This window comes from Clarias gariepinus, chromosome 2, assembly GCF_024256425.1.
Source record: "Clarias gariepinus isolate MV-2021 ecotype Netherlands chromosome 2, CGAR_prim_01v2, whole genome shotgun sequence".
Classification (NCBI taxonomy): domain Eukaryota; kingdom Metazoa; phylum Chordata; class Actinopteri; order Siluriformes; family Clariidae; genus Clarias; species Clarias gariepinus.
This window is the reverse complement of record NC_071101.1, coordinates 3602544-3622077: the sequence shown is the minus strand read 5'-3', so window position 1 is coordinate 3622077 and position 19534 is coordinate 3602544.

Below are 19534 nucleotides of genomic sequence, written 5' to 3'. Positions count from 1 at the left end.
TGGCTCAGTTCGACTCAGTTTGCGTTTCCACTGCAGTTTAGTACCGCTTTAGAGTGGCCGTGATTATTCACGTGTTGTCATAGTTGCGCCGCCTTTACTGCCGTGACATCATCTAAACGCGCCACAACAAACACACAACAATGGAGCATATGGACGGAATGGTGTTCTTCATTCTCGGCATGTGGATGTTTTTAACAGCAAGACGAAGGAGTTTGTTTTAAAAGAGGCTGATGGCAGCCAAAGAAAACACAGATAAAAAAGACAAGAGAGTTTGGGAACTTTTACAACAACACGAAGACACCGACAACTGTACACAAGTGTAAGCATCTAAAAAAAGCACATCACTAGCTAACTTTTATCACTGTTGCTAAGCATATAATAAACTTAACTGCCAGTGTAACATTAAAATGCAGACTCTGTATATTACAGATCGTGCTTCAGAGTGGTGGGATGTGATTGTTCCCGGTTTTACAAACACTCAGTGGCTGGAGATCTTTAGAATGTCTGAAGAAACATTCATCCACTTATGCAACAAACTGCGTCCAGCGATGGAGAGACGGGACACAAACCTCCGTGTGTGTGTACCTTTAAAGAAAGCTGTAAGCATAACAACTGTGTGTCGGTGTGTTCAGGAGTTCTGTGCAGCAGCAGAAACCATGTTGGTCCCAGAGCTAATTCGTTAACCAGCACGCGTTGTGGTTAATGCCTTCGGTCGATTAAAAGGAAGATGGCGATGCATTATGAAAAATGACTGTGCTGTCAACCTTGTGTAGTCCATGGTGCTGACATGTTGTGCTCTACATAACCTTTGTGAGAGTCATGGTGAGATCAAACCCCAGCAGCAGAGACTGTGGTGGCAGTGCCACAGGCTGTAGAGGAGGAGGGCAGGGATGTCCGTGCAGGTCTGATGCGTTACTTGAGTAGCTAACTATTCACGTAGCATGTTCTGTAAAGTGTATTATCAATAAATTTTAAACACCAGTTCAAACTTTACAGTGTATTCCTTTTTTTTTTGGTTTGTATTGTGTCGGCATTAACCATTTGTCTTTATCAGGAGGTACCTTACCTGCTCATACAATAATAAATCTTTAATATAGTCTTGGGCTACACGTATTTGATCAGATTGTTTTTATTAAAGCACAACACAATTTTACAGGTAAAAATATGACCAGAAAACACTAAAAATTTACAAGGTGCAAAAAATAAAAATATAAGTAGTGAAACTATAAACTGTAAACTTTAAACAGTGTGCACATGCACGTAGTGCACAACGGACATACAACAGACAAGTAGAACAAAATAAATTTTTACGTTAACAGAAGAAACTGTTAACAGTGTGCAGACATGTAGTGCAAACATTATCAAAAAAAAAACAAAAAAAACACAAAAACACCTATGGCATTAGTCAGCAAGAGAGTTCTATTCCCGTCGGCCACTCATTGCCTGGACAAGCATCCCCATAACATTGAGGAATGCTTGATTGAAAGCAGCCGCCTGAGAGTGTTCCTCTGCCCTCAAGGCCGCTTCCTGCTCCCTCGCTTGTTTGGCCTCTTCCAGTGCCATCTGCAAGTGGCGCTCCCTCTGGGCACGGTTCAGCTCCTGCTGCTCAATGTCTGCCACCTGCATCTCTCTTAATGCAGCAAGATGTTCCTGATGGTGCAGGCTCCGTTTCCTCTTGCCTGGAACAGAGCGTAGAAAATTGGAGTGAGAATGAGAGAAATTATTTTTGAAATTAATGTGATTTTACTCAATTACATTTACAGTATCTATGGTATTGTATAATATTTATGGTATTACACTATTTATGGTAAGCAACAGTAGTTCATGAGACACGGTTTATAAGGATATATATCCTATATTGTGATATCCTATTTGTACATATTATGATATATGAAGTATCAAATGAGTATTGTACCCGTTAACACACGCTGCGGTGTCGCCGTGCAGCTGGAGGGTGATGGTGTTGGCGGGCGTGGTGGAGACGCTGCTAGCACCGCTTGGGAAGAGGAGTCGTCGTCCTTGCATGTAGAAAGTACAAGTGAATCGATCGTGGACAATGAGTCTGAAACGCAAAGTTTGTCTAATTAGTTGGGAATGCACAAATTACTGCAACACAACAACAACAAAAAAAACCATGAACATCATGAACAATATCACTACCACTGATACATGTTAGCTACTAGGACTTCGTGCTTTATTAGGCCTTGATTTTACAGTCAAATTGCGATATAAAATAAGAATCGACGGTCAATAAAATCAGTAAAGTTAGGATTTCAAGCGTTATAAAAAAAAAAACACAACGTACCATCCTCGATCGTGTTCTCCGAGTTCAGGGCACCGTCCCTTCCATTGCTCGTTGGTCTGCCTCCGTAGATTGCGTCCATTTGGCCGAACCACTTCCACGACCGCCTGTTTAAACTACTCCGGCTGTTGTGGTCTTTTATACTTCTGTAGTCGCTCTTCTTTTTTTTTTAACTTGTCCCTACACTGTTTGTAAGTCCGATGGTAGCCGTGTGCGGCCAAGAGCTTAGCGACCTCCTGAAAAACTTTTTCATTTCGCGTCGCCCCATCAAGCTCTCGCTGGATCGGCTACCAACGAGAGGAACGTCTGTACTTCCTCAATAGACCATGAAACAGCCATTTTTTTAGTTAATACAGTACAAAAAGGTGCGTCCGATCCTTCGCTGGCTCTGCTAATAATACTAGTGGTTCTGTTGTGTCTCGTGTCGCAAGTTCAGTGACGCAGTAATGACGATTTTTTCCGCCCAATCAGTGACCAGCAGAGTTTACACGTCACGTTTTGGTAACGGTTCGGCGCGCTTGGAACCTCGGCTGAGGTGGTACTAAAAAAAGGACCAGGTACCAGGTACTGTTCCCAGTGGAAAACCCCCCAAAAGTGAGCTGAACTGAACCGTGCCGTGCCGTACTATGCAGTGGAAAAGCGCCATTATTTAGTGTCAACTGTAATAAAGCGCAAACTCACTCTTCAGAAAGAGACAAACACTCACTCAAACACTTTCAGCCGACGCCCCTTTCGTATCACGTTGGTGTTCAGCTCGGTCACACAGCAACTTTCACCCCTTCAATAAAGCCGCAGTCCAGCTCCTCGGCAGCTCACCTCGATACTCTCTTACTCAGGGGCGTTTCTGGGATTTTCAGTTAAAGGGGGGGCTCAGCCCCCATGATGTTTAACACATTTGGCTTGTTCATGTTTGGTGTTTTTGATCACACACACTGTTTACTGTATAAACCTTTTTCTATGTACAGATACATGTAACCAGAAAACAGCATATACTGTAACTTTAAACTTACATTGTTTTGAGGCTGGACAATGGAATAAACTGTGTAGGTGCCAATAATATCAAACATTTATCTGTTCATTCTTTGACTATACTGCTGCTTTTTGTTGGAAACTAGCAAGAACTGTGGAAACTCACTCCACTCCTTGTAAAGTTCAGTTTCACTTTTGATTGACATTGTGTTCTTTCTTCATAATAAAAAAATAATATAAGAATAAATAACAAAATACAGTGGAACCTACAGCATATGAATTTAATCCGAGTTCTTAAGGTGAAAGTTCGTATAGTGAAATGCATTTTCCCAGAGGAAATAATGTACATACAGATAATCTGTTCCAGCCACTGTAAGCAAGTACCAATATTACCAATTTCCAACATTATAATCATATTTTCCATGTAAAAATATTCAAAATATTTAGAAAAGACATGTAAACAATGTAAAATACAAAAATAAATACATTTCTTACAAAATTTTAGTTCTTATGGTGAAACTTCCTTAAGGCGGGGCATTTGTATGCCAACGTACAGTAACACAGTATAAAATGTAAATAACACTTTTATGTAAATAACGGCTATTAAATAAATCTGTATTTAGATTTTTACAAAACTGAACTACAAAAGGACGTCACTGTGAGCATTAAACAGATTTATGTACATATATTACACTGATTTATGTACATTTATTATTTACAGTAGAGAATAAAACCCTGAGTTTATAAATAAAGTGTGTAGCTGGTTTGAGACAGTCTTTGCTTTAACCAGAAAAGAGAACTAGATGTTTAGGTTTGTGAATTATTCATCACTGAATATTAGAAATGTTTTTCTTAATCAGAGACACAATTACACCACAGAGTAAGAAGACGAGAAAAATGAGGCTCAGTGAGTGAAGACGGTTCCTTCCACCGTTATCTACAGAGACAGAAATTCATTGTTGTAAATAGTTCACTCTCAGTGAGATGAAATTATAAATGTTATTATAGCTTTTAAACATAGTCTTATAACTTTTTAATGCAGAGTTTAGAGATATCTAGATTTATAAGATTACAGTAACTATATAATAGATTATAGATAATATACACACACAAATTTATATACGTTTATATTTACATGTGAATTTTATTTTCTTATGGTTTATTTTAATATCACTCACATCATCACATAACAGTGTGTGACGTTTCCATCAGCGAGCTGTACAACACAACACACACTTCACTAAGGTTTAATATTCACTCACCTGAGGAACCTGAGCTGTTATCTGATCTCTCTTCTGTTTTTTCTTTAGAGGAAAATATAATTAGATTAGCCTAGATTAGCATAAATTAGATTAGATTAGATTAGATTAGATTATTTGTCACATGCACCTTAGAGTGAAATTATTTTGCGCATATATCAGTTAGAAAGCTGGGGTCAGAGCGTAGGGTCAGTCAGGATACAGCGCCCCCTGGAGCGGATGAGGTTAAGGGCCGTGCTCAAAGGCTCGACAGTGTCAACTTAACCCAGAGCCTTAACCATTTGAGCCACCAGGATACTGGCCACCACTGATCTGTAGAACATTTAATCAGACACTAAAATAAAGAACATCTGACTCTGAGTCTTTGTATAAATGTTCTGTATTTGCTGACCAGTCCAGTGTGTCCTCCAGCAGTAGGCCTACGCATTCATACAGCATGTCCTCCCCACCGTAACGTTAACTCCCTCAGTGGTGACCAGTAGTAGTGAGGACCTGGTCCTATAAAGGTCTATCATCATCTCCTTGGTCTTAGAGGTGTTCAGCTGGAGATGATTAGACCTGAACCAGTTCACTAAACTCTCCACAACACTCCTATGTTCCCCTTCTGTCCATCCCTTATGTCTTATCTTAGCATGCTGCATATTAGCCTTATGTAACTTACACTTAAACCTTATAGTAGATGATGATATTTAAGAGTAATGTTAACTGAATGTTCTAATACAATAGTTTAATTACAATATTTTTACATGTAAATGAACTGTTAAAAAATATATATTTCAGCTTTAATAGTGAGTGTGTGTTCTACTGACACTAACTCACTCACCATAGACTGAGAGATTAACACTGTTGATCAGGACTGTTCCTCTCCTAACACGGACAGATCTCTTGGTGTGTCTCACTGTCTGGTAGCTGGTGTAGACTCCTGTATCAGTAAATGTCAGATGGTGTAACACCAGTGAACAGTTCCCCTTACGCAGCTCCTCCACAGGAACGTCCACACGACCCTCAAATTCAAATTCAAATTCAAATTTTATTTGTCACATACACAAACATACACAGTACGAAATGTAGTGAAATGTATTATACGACTGCCATTGACTCTAAAAGAGAGATAAATTTTACAAATAAGAAATAAATATGAATAAAAGAAATACGATAGAAATTAAATTACAAAATTAAATTAAACTAGGAAAAATAGAACTAAAAATAAAAATAGAAATGTGCTATGAAAAAATAGAACTAAAAATAAAAATAGAAATAGGATGTACAAAATAGAAATATACTGTGCAAATTGAAATATACTTTACGGTGTGTGCAAATATGCATGGAACAAAGTGTCTTAGTGCAGAGGTTATTAAAGTGACTTTGTGCACTGGTCCAGGATGTAAATGTAAAACTGTAAAATGTAGTGTAGTTGTGAAGGTAGGTGTGCAAAGTTATTGAAGTGTCTTTGTGCAATGGTCCAGGATGTAACGTACGACATGTAGTGTATATATGAAGGAAGGTGAGCGTGTAATTGTCCATAGTGTTCATGGATGTAAGAAGATTGATGGATTTGACCAATTATGATACGAGGCCACACCCACTCGCTCAAACACAGTCTCAGACATGATTGATCTCAGTAATGTACAGTCTGTCAGTGTCTACACTCGTCAGTTGACACGGCAGGACAGCTGTAGAACCCACTGGGCCAGATACACTGATCTCAGGTTCTGCAGAGAGGAGGTCTGAGACGGGAAATTATAATATAGATTAATCTGGACAGAGCAGTTACTTTCATTTATTTTATAAAAGATAAAAAGGTGACTCACCCACCCAGGCACTGATCCACACGGTGCAGATGCAGGAAAAGTTAGTCATGGTGCGTCAGTGTGTAGATTCACTACAACAAACAGAAGCAGATGTGGAAAATAAAGATATATTAAAATACACTCACTCACTTATCATCTATACTGTTTTATCCTGTATTCAGGGTCACAGAGGGCCTGGAGCCCATCCCATGAGGCTTAAGGCACGAGGCGGGGTACACCCTGGACAGAGTGCCAATCTATCTAATTAGTCTAATCCTCAGATCTTTGGATTGTGGGAGAAAACCGGAGTACCCGGAGGGGGCCAAGCACACAGAGACAGGAATTGAACCTGGACCCTGGAGGTGCACGGCAAAAGTGCTAACCACTACACCACCGTGACGACCAAAATATATATGCTCACATTTTTTAAACATTCTACCACATACAGTCTATAGACACACACTCATGTTCTGAAACACACCACTGTAGCTCAGAAATGATAAAAATGTAAAGAAAAGGAAATCTTAAAAAATGTAAACCAGCTGCCCCCCTCACACACACACACACACACACACACACACACACACACACAAATACCTCATGAAATAACATATTTAGAGCTGTAAGTATGTAGGCATCACTTTTAATATTGGTGTCCCGCTCATTCTCACTAAAACATGAACAATAACCTGATAGGGCGGAGACTGTAAGCCACGCCTTCTCGTCCAACATCAGTGTCTAAACCTCACAAATGTGCTTCTGAAAAAACGGTTAAAAATTCCCATGAACACACTCCTAAACCTTGTGGAAAGCCTTCAGAGAAGAGGTGAAGCTGTTATATCTACAAAGGGGGCGGAGCCAACATCATATTAAACCCTATGGATTAAGAATTGGATTAAACTGACTGAATTAACCCATAAAATCATCCACACTGTTGGTCATATTCATCGTACAGGACAGCAGAAATGGCCACGCCCCCATGTTAATGTGAGGGGTTTACACACCATGCAGCGACTGCAGACAGTTTAAGTCTCAGGACTTTTCCTGGGTAATTTAAAAGGAGAATAAATACATTTTAAAACTAAGGTTAAACTCCTGATCATGTTACTGTATTATTTGGAATGTAAGACCATAAGGAGTTACCCTGTGTAGGATCTTTTAATCCAGTTAACTTTAACAGTATTAATGGTGTCTGCAAAGGACAAAATAAATCAAGGCCTCTCTGAGTTTTACAGCCGGAAAGCACATCTTTATTTTACAGTTTATCTGTTTTTTTTCCCCAAACAAAATCCAGTGAACACTTATTGATTTCTTAATTTAATGATTCATTAATAAATAAACAGAGGGAGGGATAAAGAAAATGGGAAAGTCCCCTTTGGATATGAGGACTCTACCAGCCATGTTCAAGTCACTGCTGTGTTTACAGAGAGAGATTCCTTATAGACAGATCAAACAGACATTCAAACTATTATTATATAAATATTATTTCAGAACCCTGTGATGATACAGTACCGTTTTCATGGCTCTAGTACCGCAGTAGAGGTTTAGTCCCGTTATACAGTATTACACCAGTGCAGTATGAAACCCAGTGTACCGCGATAAAGGAGACATGATGTCACACCCTATAGTCATATCTAATACTTTCTGTAAACACGCACACACACACACACACACACTCATTCACATAGCAGTTAGACCAACAGAAATAAACCCTCTAAAACTAAACACACATGCAGGGTCCTACCTTTTTAGACGTTACAGTATGAGATGGTGATATTTTACAGTAAAGCCCCCCTGCACTACAGTACAATCTGCTTTAATAAAGTCCATTACAGTAAAGTCCAGCTCTGAGCTCTGATTTATTCTGATTTTCAGCCTGGAGTCTGTCATGGTGTTTCATTTCCACTCTGTGTGCAAAATCAGCTTTTACTTCTCCTCATTCCTCCACCCTTTCCCAAATATTAACACCCCCCCCCCCCCGCCCCCCCGGCAGTGTGACGTGATGCCTGTAACAGGAAACCTGGTTAGTGTTAGAACTCAATAACTGCCTCGAGTAGGAAACAATAGTAAAGTTATGAGGATTTAATTATAGAACGTTTTACTTCATTAAACAGTAAAAAAAATATATAAAAAATTGGATCTTGTGACCTAAAACAAAAGTTGGTCTCGTTTAAAGTTAGATAGCATAAGTTTTTTTTTGTGCATTACTATAAATAAATGTAATTAAATAATTAATCAATAAATATAAGACTTTATTTCTAGTTTATAATAAATGTAAATTAATTATAAATAAAATGACAGTAAAAACAGTAATATTATATTAACGCTATAAGCTGAATATAAAAGATAAAGCGAGCAGCTGCACAAAGTATCCATAAGAATGTTTGTGTAATGAGTGTATACTAGATTTTTTATTCTTTCTTTTTGTTTTAAAGGTATTTTCATAAAATAAAATAAAATAAATACAATAATTCATGTAAATCATCACGGCTGCCCAAGAAGTGTCAGGAACATAAAACTTTGTGAAGTGTAATAAAACACTAAACCCAGAATGATTTAAAGATCTCTTATTGTGTAGATGAAGTAAGTGACGTCACAACACTGAAGGTGAGATCTTACAGACAGAAATCTGCTCAATACATGGTGCACTGATCACTGATATTTAAGAGCGTGATGAAAGAAGAAGTGAACTATAACATTATTATCTGTGTGTTGTTGTAAAGTGCTTGAGATCATTAACTGGAACAATGAGGAGTTGTGATTTGGAGAAGTTTCTCTGAGCAGCTGAGTCAGGCCCTGGTGAAGCCTCAGATAGAGAGGAGAAAGTCACTTCCTACTTCTAACCAGAAAACACCAGTACAGGGAGATCTAAAGGCAGACGGAACCCCCGCTCATCTCACCAGGAGGAAATAATACATACTGTCTCTGTGTGTGTGCGTGTGTGTGTGTGTGTTACTCACACATGTGAAGTGCTTAGTATACTTTTTAGAATTATTCTTTTCTCACTCTAACACATCTGTACTCTATTGAAAAACTGACACATAATATAATATTAGCAAATTATTTATTAAATAAAATAAATATGCATATATTTGCATACATGATGATTATTAAAAATTTTAATCTAAAGATTTTTTTTTTAAAAAATTTTTTTTAATAATAACTGAATTTTTCATCAATTGTCACTTGTATAAAAATTGCAGGTCCAGTTTGTTGTTAAAAAAAGACGTAGAAAAATACAAACATTTTACTATAATGAGATAAAATATAAAGTATATAAAAATAACTAAATACAAAAAAATAAAACTCAATGCCTTTTTTTTTTTTTTTAAACAAAATGTCCATAAAGTCAGTGTGAACAGAACAGGGGTTAAACTGTTCATTCTAATTTCTCTTTAACTCACTTTAGTTCTCTTTCCCACCACTAGGTGGCTCCCCATCACTTTAGTAGATCAGTGATTCTCCACCCTGGTGATGAAGGAACCCCTGTCCTGCACATTCAGAAACAATCAGAATCAGAAAGAGTTTTATTGCCAAGTACGCTTGCACGTACAAGGAATTTGTTTTAGTGACAGAGCTTCCAGAACAGAAATAAATGACAGGACAAAACGACACAAAAAAAATAAAATAATAATAATTGACATTAAATGGAGTAGGGTGTGATACTTTTTTAAATAAGTTATATAAATATCTGAAATCTGTGGTATTATACAGTATATTGCACTGTGGTACTGTACACAATATTGCACATATATTTATTGACAGTTGATGTTTAACTGTTCATGAGGGAGATTGGGGAAAAAAACTGTTTTTGTGCCTGACTGTCCTAGTGTTAGGGGTTCTAGTGTTTTCTCTGCTCTATCACACCCACTTTAACGAAGAAAAGACTAAGATGTGCAGGACAGGGCGTCGTCCAGGATCAGGGACGGGAACCGCTGCTTTAGATCACACCTCCTTATGGACATTTGTCTCACACACGTCCTGCATGTGTAGTGTGAGTTCTGTCTGTTAATCTGTCAGTGCTTTTACTTCTCCTCATCTTAAACATGTAAAACACACACTCTCACACACTCTCACACACTCTCACACACTCTCACACAGAATTCTGATCAGATGTCCTTGAGATCGTCTCATATAATGTGATCAGTAATGATAATACTGTGACGACTCGACTTGTATAAAGTTCTTAAAGATGCTTCACTTGTCTGAAATTCTTCATTAGGTCAAACAAACTGTCTCAAAGTGTCAGGGACATGAACTCAGTGTTGTCTTAAAGTCAGGTGGACTTTTCTGATTGTACAGCCGTGACGTGTCACAAAAGTTCTGATTGTTCAGCATCAGACAGCTGCAGTGTGTAGTTTACTGTGTGTGATTGAAACACACAGTCCTGTACACAGCTGTAGGTCACACTCATGTTTCTCCACAGAAGAGCTGGACGAGTAAACATGAGACGAGGGACAGGACCAAGACCAGTGGGTGAGGACTCTTCATTACTGCAGAGAGACAGAAATGAGTTTTAGTTACAGTTGTGGTTGGAGGTTTACACACACTCATGAACATGAACATCAGGACAATTCTGGTCTTTCAGTGATTTCTTTGAACTGATCTTTTTCTGGGGCTGAATGACTGAACAACACACATCTTTAATAGAAGTAAACTCCAAGAGTCTGGAGCATGCATTTTAATGATGAGCTCCTTCACCTGCATCAGCACCTCTTTACACTGTGTACTGAGAGTCTCATCAACATCTACCAAATACACATTCAACACTCTCAATCAACTCCACACCTTTTATCTCCTTAATCTGTCATGAGATAACTGAGGAACAGCCACAACTGGCCTTTACACTGCGCATCACTCAGGTGTCCCATTACTTTTGAGCCTGTGAAAATGAGGGACTGGGTGAAAATGGCTGTAATTCCTAAAGTGGGATTTTATAAACCAGTCCTACTTCCACCTCTAACGTTCTGGAACAGACTGTTAATTATTGATTAGTGATGAAAATAAGGGGAAGGTAGATACTGACTCACCTGTGGGAGCTGCTGAAATACCAACGTCTGTTTCTTTAAGAGGGGGAACTAAAGGGAAAGAAAACACACACTACTGCATCATAACACAGTAAGATTTACACTTTTATAATCATTAGTTATTTCCAGCTTTGTTCTCTGGTGTGTGTAACGCTCAGTGTGTGTTCTACTGACACTAACTCACTCACCATAGACTGAGAGATTAACACTGTTGATCAGGACTGTTCCTCTCCTAACACGGACAGATCTCTCAGATCTCTTGGTGTGTCTCACTGTCTGGTAGCTGGTGTAGACTCCTGTATCAGTAAATGTCAGATTGTGTAACACCAGTGAACAGTTCCCCTTACGCAGCTCCTCCACAGGAACGTCCACACGACCCTCATATCCCTCACCCTGATACGAGTCCACACCCAGTCGCTCAAACACAATCTCAGATTCAATTCTCCATCTAATATACAGTCTGTCAGTGTCTACACTCGTCAGTTGACACGGCAGGACAGCTGTAGAACCCACTGGGCCAGATACACTGATCTCAGGTTCTGCAGAGAGGAGGTCTGAGACGGGAAATTATAATATAGATTAATCTAAACAGAGCAGTTATTTTAATAACATTATGTTTCATCTGTTTAATAAAAGATAAAAATGTGACTTACACACACAGACGCTGATCCACACTGTGCAGATGTAGGAAAAGTTGGTCATGGTGCGTCAGTGTGTGTAGATTTACTACAACAAACAAATATATTCATACAACTGAGTTCTTCTTAAAATCTGTCTATAATTTCTCATTTAATTTTAATTGTTAACTAATTATGTATAATACAATATTTTAACAAATATTATAACCAACATTAACAGGAGACACATTAATCATTCAGACATTACAGTAGTGTTCCTGACACAAACTATACACACCCCTGTTACACTCTCCTGAGACGACAACAAGAGATGTTCATAACCTTCTTAAACCACAATATCATAACCCTGGTCTACAATATCTTCCTCCACTTCATCATCTATAATCATTGTTCTCATTGTACAGAACTCCTTCTCTGTGAGCTGCTGAGTGACACTTCTGGTTAGATGATAACTGGATTCTGACGCCTCGTATCGAACATGTGCAGTGACAATAAAGTTCAGTCTAATCTAATCTACATTTACATTTAGCAGACGCTCTTATCCAGAGCGACTTACATTTTTATCTCATTACACATCTGAGCAGCTGAGGGTTAAGGGCCTTGCTCAAGGACCCAACAGTGGCAACTTGGTGGTTGTGGGGTTTGAACCTGGGATCTTCTGAACCGTAGTCCAATGCCTTAACCACTGAGCTACCCCTGGCCCTGGCCTAATCTAATCTAGTCTAATCTAATCTAATCTAATCTAATCTAGTCTAATCTAATCTAATCTAATGCCATAATTCAGAGTGTTTCTGTAGATGATTGACAGTTTGCTTGACTTTGATGTTCCTTTACAGCATTTCTGTAGTTAAACACAATATTGTGGAAGCAGCTAGAATGTGTTTACTGTTTCTATTTATGATTAATGTTGAATATACTGTATGTAACTGCTGAATGAATATCTAAACTCTATGAGTGTTGTGTAATTAGTGCACTAAGTGAAGTTCTGAGTTGTGTAAGAGCTGTGATATAGAGTTTATAGAGTTATATAAAGTTCTCACTCACCCTCTCTTCATGTCTCAGACACTGTGTTTACACTTTAAATCACATCATCACATTAAAGTTACACAAATCCTTCAACAAAACATCAAGCAGATCCGAGTTTCCTCTCCTTCACAACTTCACACACACTTACAGCAGCAGCTCTCCGGGTGAAGAAAGGAAAAGGTGCTCTCCACACCCTGACTGTGGCCTTTTATACTACCAGTAAACCGCACGCGGGAAACTACAATGAGGTTGCCAGATCTCGGTGTTACGCTCTAAACCGAACACTTTGAAACCAGGTTTATTTTCAGAGATAAGTCTGTTGAGAAACACTAATATTTCTGTCCTGACATTTTATCATGTGTTTATTTTCTTGTCTTATTGAACTGTACAAATACATTAACTTTCCCTAAACATGACATTTATCACATGTTTTCTTGTTAAACACTACATATGTATTATAAATGTGTTTCTAAAGTATAACACACTCAGGTTGAAGTTCTTCTGACTCTGATTTCACTCCATAGGTAATGACAGTGTGATGACCAAAGTCACACAATCACTCAGATTAAGATGAAAATCACATTTTACACCCACTGTAGTACTGGATCAGTTCTTTATTAATATAGGTTTAGAGATGTGGCGGGTTTACTGATATTATCTGGCAACCTCAGAGGTCTCACATGCTAGCCTGGTAAACTAGTTTCAAGTTGTCATATAGAGATAACCATGAGGCATCATTACTGTAATGAAATTCTTAGACCCGTGTTCCCCAACTTTACATAAACATATAAATATAAAAATATAGAAGAGGGAAAAAAACATTATTTTAAAGGTATATGCATGTGCAAGTAAGCTAAAGATAATTTAGTATTTACATATAACAGTACAAGATGCAATGAAGTATTTTGAATATATATTTAAAGCGGCATTGTTTAAAGTGACATTGTTAAGAGTCCAGTGGTTGTGGTGAGTGTGTATTGGTGTGTGCAGAATGTCAGCAGTTAAGAAGCCTGATGGCTTGTGGATAGAAACTGTCTCTGTATCTGCTGGTGCAGGTCTTGATGCTCCTGTACCACCTGCCCGACGGCAGAAGCGTGAAAAATCTGTGCCTGTGGTGGCTGGGGGTCAGAAAGGATCCGCTGCGTCTTCCTCCTACAGCGCTGTCTGTAGAGGTCCTGCATGGCTGGCAATTCAGTCCTGGTGATGCGCTGTGCTGATCTCACCACCCTCTGCAGAGCTTTGCGATCTAGAGCATTACAGCTGCCATACCAGGTGGTGATACAGCCAGACAGAATACTCTCGATGGTGCATCAATAGAAGTTTGTGAGTATTCTGGGGTCCATGCCGATCCTCCCCAGGCACCGCAGAAAGAAGAGCTGCTGTCCTGCCACTTTAGTGATCACATGTGGTGTGACCAAATCAGATCCTCGCTGATATTGATAACCAGGAATCTGAAGCAGCTGCTCCCTCAATGGGGGTGTGGCTTCCTCCCTGTAGTCTCCTGTAGTCCACGATGAGCTCCTTATTTTGCTGACATTGAGCAGCAGGTTGTTGTCGTGGCACCATGATCTCAGGGCTCTCACCTCTGCCCTGTATGCCGCCTCATCTCCATTAGAAATGCAGCCGATGATGGTGGTGTCGTCTGCAAATTTGATGATGGTGTTGGAGCGATGTGTTGCTGTACAGTCGTGGGTGAACAGGGTGTATAGTAGGGGGCAGCTCACATTCATTTTCTTAGGGACAGGGATGATGGTGGTCCTCTTAAAACATGTTGGGACAGCAGACTGGTGCAGAGAAAGGTTAAAAATGTCTGTGAAGACATCCGCTAGCTTGCGGGCACATGCTTTGAAAACACAACCTGGGATATTGTCTGGTCCAGGAGCTTTCCGTGTGCGGACTTTCCTGAAGTATTTACACACGTCTGCCTGAGATATCTGAAGAGGGCAGCTGTCCTCTTCCAGTGAAAGCTCCTGAGGTAGGTGGTTATCAAAGCGTGTATAGAAGGTGTTCAGCTCATCAGGTAGAGAAGCATTTACCTCCCCCACTCTGCAGCTCTTCCCCTTGTAGTCTGTGATGGTCTTCAGTCCACTCCACATGTTCCTGATGTTAGAGTTGCTATAGCAGGACTCCACCTTTTCTCTGTTCTGTCCCTTGGCAGTTTTTATTGCTTTTCCGAGTGTATACCGGGATGATTTGTACTCACTTGGGTCTCCGGATTTAAAAGCTGCAGTCCGCGCTCTGAGCGCTGCGCGGACCTCTCCGTTTCAAAAAGGTCTGCATCTGATCATGAGATCTACACCCTTTCTGAGATAAATAAACAATATGATTGTGGATCATTTTGATTCATACACATTAAAATTCCATACAAGCTTAAATAATTTCTTTTGATTGTGTGAAGCTGCTTTTCAACAATGACAATTGTTAAAAGTGCTATAAAAATAAAATAAAATTGAATTGATAAAGTCATCAATAAGAGCAAATAAATGTATAAGGCTTTAGGGAGCAGGATGATAATAATAATAATAATAATAATACTGACTCATCTGTGTGAGCTGGTGAAATATGTAAAATGTGTATATTTGTTCTATTAAGGTGGAAAACAAAAAGAAAAAACATTATCGTCTTAGAATATAATCTTTCCCAGTCCTCGATTTTACTTTATGACTGGTATTTAAACACAGCCTTTATTAACTAAACAATAGATAAACTAAATTACACAAGATTCCCTTTGATCTTTGTACTGCTTTAACATTAGTAATAGGCCTACTGTAAATTATCTTTTAATCAAATAATATTAGACTATGTCACCTTGAAATTTCACACATGCCTCCACAATACCTATATAAAAGTGTATGGCTGAGTGCAATGAAACAACCTTGTCCTTAAATCAAACCAAATTTGTAAACTGTAAAAAAAAGTGCATGTTAATTGGAACATGGTAATTAGAACATGTAATTGGTGTGAATGAGTCTTTATTTTTGGACAGAGGAATCAGGCTTAGGTTAAATATGTGATGAAACCAGTGAAAGGCCAAGAGTGGTTGGAGAGATGATGGGGTGTAGTTGCTGGGAGACGGGGCTGGGGATGATAAAGTGACTGACACTGTGGGTCAGGTGAAGGTCAGACTCACTAATAATGTGGCTCAGTGTTTCTCTTCCCCAGTCTTAACTTTCACTCCATTACTGTTGTTAAACTCACACTTTATTAACCCACACTTTACACAATAATATAATAATAATAGCCTGGTACATATTAATACTATAACTCTTATATGTTAATCATATAATATATGATGATACAATGTTTAATTGCCATTAAAATAGGATTTATAAGCAAATGAACAATGTATAGATGTCTCATTATTTCAGCTGTGATAATCAGTGTGTGTTCTCCTGAGACTTAAAAGAGACTGAGATATTACCACGGCTGATCTGGACTTTTTCCTCTTCTTGTGTCTCACTGTTAATATTTAAATTAATCACATGTGCGACCTTTTGGAAGTAACAGTATGAGATCCTTATATTTTTATTCATCCACTTTAATAAAGTCCACTGCAGTAAAGTTCAGCTTTGAGATCAGATAGTCAGTATTTATTCTGATTTTCAGCCTGCAGTCTGTCATGATGGAGGCAACAAGGTGCAAGGCAACAGTGCTAGAATGAATGGAACACTTAATCCCGGTTTGACTTGAACATCCCTCATATGTGAATGGATGGTTCGAGTCTTCTCTCTCTCTCTTTTATTATTATTATTATTATTATTATTACTACCAACAACAGAATTATAAGACTAATACTACTTCATGTATACTAATGTAATGTACACAAAGCTCCCTGTGTGGATTAGAACAGAGATTGAATTGCTCTCTCTCTCTCTCTCTCTCTCTCTCTCTCTCTAATATACAGTGAACAAAATCGAGATTTATGGAGAAAATATTCCAGATACGTTTTTGAACAAATCTGTTATGATTTTATTTTTTTTTTCTTAGTAAAATACAAGCTCTACATCTCTCTATATTTATAAACTGGTAGATAAAATTACCAATAACTCCATTAACTTCACATTATGGAAGATTTTTTCTCAATATAAATCATGACTAAATGAAAATTAATCTTGATTTATGAAGCCTGTATTTCATCAGATGACTTCACACTGAACTACACAGTTACTGTAGTATATAGATTATAATAGAAATACCATAAGCTACATATCATGAAATTATTTTCTAAAAAAGACAGTTTTATTTTAATTCCCTTTTTCCCCCCCATTGGTTCTGGTTTTAGGAATGATGTAGTGAAGCAAGTACAAACACTTAAAATGTTGTTAATTAATCCAACATTCCCAGAGTCTAACACTTCCACATTCCTGTACTTAAATCTTCTCCTCCATCAGTTTAACTAAAGTTCAGTATCTCATCACTCCAGACTTCACCGCTCTAAACTTTAAAATAAATACATCTACAGTACACTTTACAGTACACACCTGAGTTTTACATCATTTTAACTCCCTTTCAAAGTCATGACAGAGTAAAAATGAGAGAAGTGACAAGACGAGGACCAGCAGATGAAGAGAGCTCACTCCAGCGCCACCTAGAGGAAGACAAATTCATGGCTGTAATTTAAAAACAAGGTTCCAGATTATCATTTCACTCACTGTATATACACTCTGTATTCACCCCTACACACACTGATTATTTATCTTTATAATAAACCATTGCCAGAGTTTTTTTTACTGAGAAAAAGACCCCCTCATTTCTTCATATTTTGCTCCCAAAGCTCCAGACTTTCTTGTATTTTTTATGTAGTCTTGAGAAATAGTTCTTCAGGCTTTACAGGCTCGTTGAGCTACACAGTGGCTTATGAATCTTTTAAGTGAAAATGGGACTTTGGACAACTGAGCAACAGACCAGTTCTTTTTTTCTTTAGCCCAGGTAAGACGCTTCTGACGTTGTTTGTTGTTCAGGAGCGGCTTGACAAGAGTAACACGACATTTAAAGCCCATGTCCAGGATCCGTCTGTGTGTGGTGGCTCTTGATGCACTGACTCCAGCCTCAGTCCACTTCTTATGAAAGTCCTCAACACTTTTGAATGGCCTTTTCCTGACAATCCCCTCCAGGCTGCGGTCATCCCAGCTGCTAGTGTACCTTTTTCTTTCACACTTTTCCCTTCCACATATCCACATAACTTTCTATTAATGTGCTTTGATACAGAACATCCAAATTATTTTGCAATTACCTTTTTGCCTGCGTTAAATGAGCCCACCCCCGTGTCTCTAAAACAATGGGATCCACAGTTAGTTTCAGTTTCAAAGTTCCTGGAAGTTACTATTATGTGTTAATTGCCCAATGCTGGGGCAGTTTACTGCCCACCCCTTAGAATAGTCATGTCAAGCACCCCATTCCCGAATAAGCCAAACGATTTGACACGTTTTTCATGGGTGGTCAACAAAATAGTCATGCACCAAATTCCCCATTATATGTCAATGGAGCAAATTTGGGCACCTGTTGCACCCTGGGGGTAAAACTAACACCCTTGTGCTGGGTATGTTCTGACACAGCTTGCAAGCTTCTTCACGTGTTGTAAATTTGAGATTTCTACCAAATTCTCTGCGCTAGAATCCGTCAAAGTTGGTCTCAATGTTAAGTCTGGGGTATTTTTTCCCTATTATATGTCAAATGGGGAAATTTGGGCACCTCTTGCGGGGGGGGGGCGGAAAGATCGGAAGGGGGGCGCAAATTGTTTTCAAGAAAAAACAGACAATGCATTATTTGGGCACTGGATGTATTTTATTGCATTTCACCTTTCAGGTGATCGTCTGATTAATAAAAATGTTGACATGTTTCCCAACTTCGCTGACTGCGTGCAAGAGACAGGGATAAATATCTCTCCTTTGATTGATGCAGTCGTTCAGCATGTAGAGGGACTAAAACAACAATTCGGCCGTTATTTCGCTGAGGATTTCAGTTCATTTGCTTGGCTCAGAGATCCCTTTATCTGCCCAGGAAAAGATCTTCCAGTTGACATGGCGGAGCAGTTAGTCGAATTAAAGTGCGACAGTCTTGTCGCACTTTAATTCGTCGCACTCACTTTCATTCACCTCCGGAGCGTCCGTTACAACAGGCACGTTACCCAAAATAAGAGAAACTCCTTAAATCGGCAACTGAGGACGACCCGCGACCTTAACAAAGCCAGACACAATATCACAGTGAAGATAGACCCTATGTAACGGGGCTTTCACCACACCAAGTTCAATTCCCTGAACTAAAACATCTGCACCACAACTAGACTGGTCAGATAAAGGCAGGACACCTTCCAAAATAAACGACTGAGCGGCACCGGAGTCTCTCAGAATACGAAGTGGCTTAGGTTCAGGATCTGTGTCCGAAAGAGAAACCATTCCATCCAGGATAAAAGGGTTAAAAGCAGAATCCACTTAGGGAAGTGAAACTGAACCTTCAGCTGAATGCGGTGGTACATGAACTAAAGCCACACTCTTAGTGTTCTGTGAGATAATAACGGTTTTTA